A 6,000-nucleotide genomic window follows, 5' to 3' on the forward strand; every position below is an offset into this window, starting at 1 on the left:
GCTCATAACCACCTCCAACTCCAGGGGATCTGGTGCCTTCTGCTGGACTCCGTGGGCACCTTGACTCACACATATACCCCTAAATATAGACACACATATGAATAATTGAAAATAGAATACATCTTTAAAAATACTTGATGGTAATTAAAACAAACAAACAAACAAAACAGAGATGTGGTCTTATCCAGATTGCCTATGGGCCAGAATACTCTTTGCTTTCTTATTCACTAAATGGCTTCAGCAAAGTCATTAAGGTCCCTCACTCTAGAAATCTTTACACAAAATTCAGATGAAAGACATACACATAGGCATACATTATGTTAAATGCACACAGCGCCTGTCTGTTCAAAGAAGGGTCGAATGAGAGCTGTCTGGTGGGTAATGACATCTTGGTCAGTGTGAGATTAGAACATAACAAGGTACATGGAAGAACTCGAGCATCTTGGTTCACATAGGGCTCCTCTGTAAGTGAATGAAGGGTGAAAAGTGCCTGATGCCGTTTCTCGGAATGTGTCTCTATGACTGTGAAGTGTGCTTCTCTCTCACTTAGCTAATGATGATGTCTCTGTGCCACCGCCTCATGAAGAGAAATCAGTGTGGATAATGACCGGTTGGCCCCTAGAGGAGACAGGGTCACAGAAGCAGGATGATGGACGTCTGCATTTGTGTGGGTTTGTGAGGCTTTAGCAGCATCTCAACTAGGTAGCTACTGTTTCTTTACAAAGATGGAGCAATTCTGTTGCTCCTGGTTGTCTACCAGCAACCTTCCAAGGGCTTCCAAGAGAGATGGGCATTTGGCTCTTATTGCGGCTTGCCCTCCCCTCTCCTTTCTTGGCACCCCTCTTCCCTTTCTCCTTCCTCTCCTCCCTTTCCTTTTCTTCTGCCTCCCACTCCTCCCCTTCCTCTGTCTCTCTCTTTTACTCTCTGGTGGAAAAGCTGGAGTTTTTCTTTTGGTGAAACCTATATGTTACCAATCAGCCCATACTTTATCCTACAGTCTCTCAGTCTTCAGAGGGAACAGCCTAAGGATGTACACAGAGGTGGTGGGAAATGTGTGAGTGTGTGTGTGTGTGTGAGTGTGTGTGTGTGTGTGTGTTAGTGTTTTCTATCATTTCTGTAATGACATTAAAAAAAAATATTTCCCAAAGTCAGTGAGTTGTTGCAAGTGGCAAAAAGACTAAAATGGTCCCTATGTTTCTTCACAGTTACTCAAACAGATAAGGAAAAACTTGGCAGTTTGATCTTTGTTCCAGAGAAGTCAGGACTGAGTGCCAAGAAACATGGTGCTTACTCGTTCCCGACTCTTGAGTCTCAATGAATAGGTTTCTCAGCACATTCCATTATCATCATGGTCTCCAACTCTGTTCTCAGCCATGTTACATACCGTATCACTTCATCGAACAAAGCACCAGTCACGTGTTCTGTCCCACAAACCGAAATCTCCATCATTGTAACTGCTACCAGGGTCCGTTCTAGATGTCCCAAGACTGTGGCCTAGCTCTGAGCTACTTGATTATAATGTTTTGTAATTGTCAGAGACTACTTTAGCCATGTCGAAAAGTATAAAAGATACCTCCCTACCAAAAATAATACAAATACAGTTCGTTTGAGTTAGTACATCTGTACTGCCTTGGCTGGCTTGGGTGTGGGTCTTCACTCTTCAGCGACGTTGGGCTGTGTCTGTTTCCTCTGTACATAGAGCTTGACTCGGTTTAAATCTATTTATTGTTTCTCCAGCTGCGCAAATATCTTCACTCTTCCTTCCCCCTCTTTCTTAAAACTTCATCCCGATTGACCATGGTTCTCTCAGTTCTAATTATCCTTTGTTGGAATAGAAGCTATATATTTTATTTTCCCTTTACATACTTTTTTATTATAATTTTAATTTGGATATGGGTGACTAAGAAATTAAAACTTGACCTATAACATTACCCTTTCTGAGTGATTACTTTGTTGTCCACCTTCAGTCTGAAGAGCGTCTCTACTGAGTTCGTTCTTAACCAGTCTATTTATTATTTTTCATTAATTACTTATACAATCAAAGTTTGTAAAAGTATCAAAAATTTACCATTGACTTTTGCCATCCTTGCTGCTAATGGTCCCCAAGCTTTTCCTTTATGGGAGATGTACAGGTTTTCAGGTATTTTGGTGAATTATTGTCCTGGGGGAATGCTGTAATGGCTCATGTGAATAAAGGCACTGGCCCCATAGGTGTGGCGACCTAAGTTGAATCCCCAGAGCACAAAGTGAAAGGAGTGAACCAATTCCCGAAGCTGTTCTCTCACCTCCACATTTACACTCTGGCTCATGAAAACACACATCACACACACACACACACACACACACACATACATACAAACACACACACACACTCACACACATCCACACACACACACACATTGAACTCTTTTTTTTTTTTAATTAAAGAAATAGTTTCCAGTGTTTCTTAAACTATATCTCAAGGTTTCAAGCCCTTGTCATTTTAGGCGGTTGCTTGGTTCTGTCGCAGCTTCCATAAGCTCTAATATATTTGTAGCACCTGGAGGCTCTGCTTTCTCTTTGCTTTCAAAGGTGCATTCTTTTAGGTTATTTTCTGGTTGCCTCGAAGAGGGAAAATGAGCAGGGCCCCACACCTGTGGAGTGGGACATCAAGTCCTTTGTGTATATGCCAAGGGGAGTGCAGCTGGGTCATAGGGTACATCTACCTTTAGCTATTTGAGAATTCACCACATTGATCGCATAGTTGTGACCCCACCAATAGAGAATGAGGGTTCCTTCCTCCGCCTCCCCTCCCGTATGTATTTGTTGCCAGTTGTTGTCTTGATCTTAAGCCATTCTGACTGGGGTAAGATGAAAATCTCAAAGCTATTTTAATTTCGATTTCCCTCATTGATAAGGAGGTTGGACATTTATAAAACACTTTGCAGCCACTTCTATTTCATCTTTTGAGAATTCGCTGTTTCAATTGGCTTGCAAAGAGTCTCTGCCACTCTGTAGGCTTCCTCTTTTGTTTCTCTAGCCATGCAGCTTTTAAGTTTTATGAGGACTCACTTGGTAATATTTTACTTTTTCAGAAGGTTTTTCCTACACTTACATCCTGCAGGATGCTGCCCATGTTATGTAGTCTTCCAACAGGTTCACTGTTTCAAGCTTTCTACTTAAGTTTTTGATGCATTTGAAGTTGACATTTGCTCACAATAGGCACTTGAACAAGTGTGCATATACCAGTGTTGATTGCAGCAGTATTGACAACAGGTATCAGCCACTCCTGTATGTCTATGGAGAAGGGGTTAAGTAACATAGAGTGTACATATGATGAAATTTACTCATTCTGGAAAAGAAAAGAGATTCTGACTGCTGGGAATGGATGGATGACTGGTAAGGGAGTCATCCACGGTAATTAAGTAGCCAAGTATAAAAATAAAACAAGTATTGAATGCTTTCATGCACCTGAAATGCCTGGAGTCATCTCTCATAGAGACCACTGACATAAGGCTGGCTACCCGGATGAGAAATGAATCAGGTAGTCATTGATAAATGTGGACCCTCTTCTCTGGAAGATAAAAATAAAACGTCCTCCACTCTCTCTTGCCTTCTTGCTCTTACTCTGTCCTCTTGTCCCTTCCCCCTCTACTCAATTCCTCCTCCCCCTCTCTCTCTCCATGTGCTCATGGCCAGCCTCTACTCCTCTCTCTCTCTCTCTCTCTCTCTTTCTCTCTCTCTCTCTGTCTTTCTCTGTCTTTAAATACCCTCTCAACTTCCCTCCCCATTCCCTGAAATACTAAAAATACTATAAATAAATAAATACTATACTTAAAATATACTATACTAAAAATAAATAATAAATACATACATAAATACATAAATAAATAAAATAAAATGTAATGTCCTGGAGCTAGGTTGTGTTGACAGTTTGTGATTATGTGATTATATTTAATACCTTGAGATTGTGCACTTAAAAATATTAAAACTGGGATGGGAGTGGGACTCAATGGTAGAACACTCCAGGACTTGATTACCAGGACAAAGGAAGGAAGGAAGGAAGGAAGGAAGAAAGGAAGGAAGGAAAGAAGAAAATAAGAAATAGAAGTTAGTTTTATATCATATATATGTTAGTAAACTAAATCTAAAATACAAGGTATTTGATATACTATTTGTAGCATTTCTAGGGTTTCTGGGTCAAAAAGCTTTCTCAGTTATTTGAAACACATTTTAGCCTGCATATGCATTTCCCTAATTATTTTGCCATTGGAACATTCAAGCTTTTCTTTTTCTCCAATGTCTTCCTGGGATGACTAACCAAAAGTACAATGAGAATCAAATCTGTGGCTCCTATAGCAGATATAGGATTCTTTGAGAAACAATGTAAAGCCAGGCATCACAAGGGCTCAACTGATGCCCATAGAGAAATGTGGTCCCCCAGTTGTAAATTTTCTTCTTGTTGGTTTTTCTTTTCTAGTAATTATTGACAAGACCGAGCTCTCTATAAAACAGGGTTTCTTAGGCAATACCTTGTCCTGACAGATTCCATTTTACAAGTAGCTTTTGATACCAATTTGAGTGCAAACTTGTAAGGGACACCATCTGTCTGTCACTAAACACAAGGCACAGGCTGATAAATCATTAACTCTAAAAGTAAAATGGGTGCTGATCTATAAATATATCAATATAAATAGGGACCATATGAACTCATGGACATATGAAAATCTTATCAGGAAAACTGGCTGGAGAACTTAACAAACACACAAGACTGAGGCAACTGGTAAAGAGGACCCTATAAAGACGAGAACTCCTGACTGAGATGGTGATAATCCTCAACAACCTGTCATCTAACCCACAGGCAGAGAATGCTTGACTGATCCAGGGGCTTCACCTCAGGTTGGTCCTCACTGACAATGAGGGCTACTCAAATTGTCTTTCATCCATTCATCCATCCTGATTCAGTTATGCCCTTTGCTTCTTCAGCTACCATTGTCCCATTTCTTGCTTCTGCAGCTTAAGAGACTCCACTCAACCGCAAGGCTCAGCTCAACTCTGACACCGCAGCTCCTCTCCACAGGAACTCTCCTAACAGACCTCCAGTAGGGCTCACTGTGGCACACAGAGATGGTCTTTGAATGTCTCTGTGCTCTCTGCCTCTGCTGTTCCAAGGCCTTTTTGGAGCTCCTTATAGTCTTCGACAGCCTCTGTAGCCTTTTTACAGACTGGAGTAACTTATAAATATACATATGTAGATATAGATGGATTTACTGTGTGATAAGTAACACATAACCTGACAGTCAATGATAGAAGTTAAGATTGGAATAAAAAAAAATCTTGGTTTACATTAACCAGCTATCAAGACAAATCAGGATTGCTTGGTAAATTACTGCCAATTGCACTAACAAAGCTTGTACATTGATAGTTATTCAATTAAGTCTGTAGTTATAGAAAGACAGACACATGTCCACATTTGTTTCTGATAGAACACGTTCTTGGCAACTAGCTGGCTATATTTGTTTTGTTTTGTTTTGTGCTATGACTCCCTAAATTTTGTTAGAACTCATTAGAAGGTATGGAGTCCTCCACCTCATGGACATTCCTCATGCGTTTTGGCATCTGTTCATCCTTATAAATGTTGTAGATGCTTGGCTTTCTAATCCCAAAATTATGATTTGTTGATGATTTGAGTACAATAATCTGGGCTACATTTGTTTATTCACCAAAAAGGAACACACAAGAAATTCTACTTCTGTGCTAAGTGGCGGGTTCTGGGTAGTAAAATGAGTGGGAATTTTCTTCAACCCCTTCATTATTTGAATTCTCTGGAAATTGTCTTACAAGCATTTAACAAATGAAACAAACTTGTTGAGCAACAAGCTGCTCATTTTCCTCATCTCACTTCAGCATCCTAATATTGCACCCCAGACAGATGTTTGCAAGGATCTTCCTTAGAGGTCAGTGTATCTTCTAGGAAGGCTCTTCCTTAGAGGTCAGTGTATCTTCTAAGACGGCTCTTCC

The sequence above is a fragment of the Mastomys coucha genome, unplaced genomic scaffold, assembly GCF_008632895.1.
Source record: "Mastomys coucha isolate ucsf_1 unplaced genomic scaffold, UCSF_Mcou_1 pScaffold13, whole genome shotgun sequence".
Classification (NCBI taxonomy): Eukaryota; Metazoa; Chordata; class Mammalia; order Rodentia; family Muridae; genus Mastomys; species Mastomys coucha.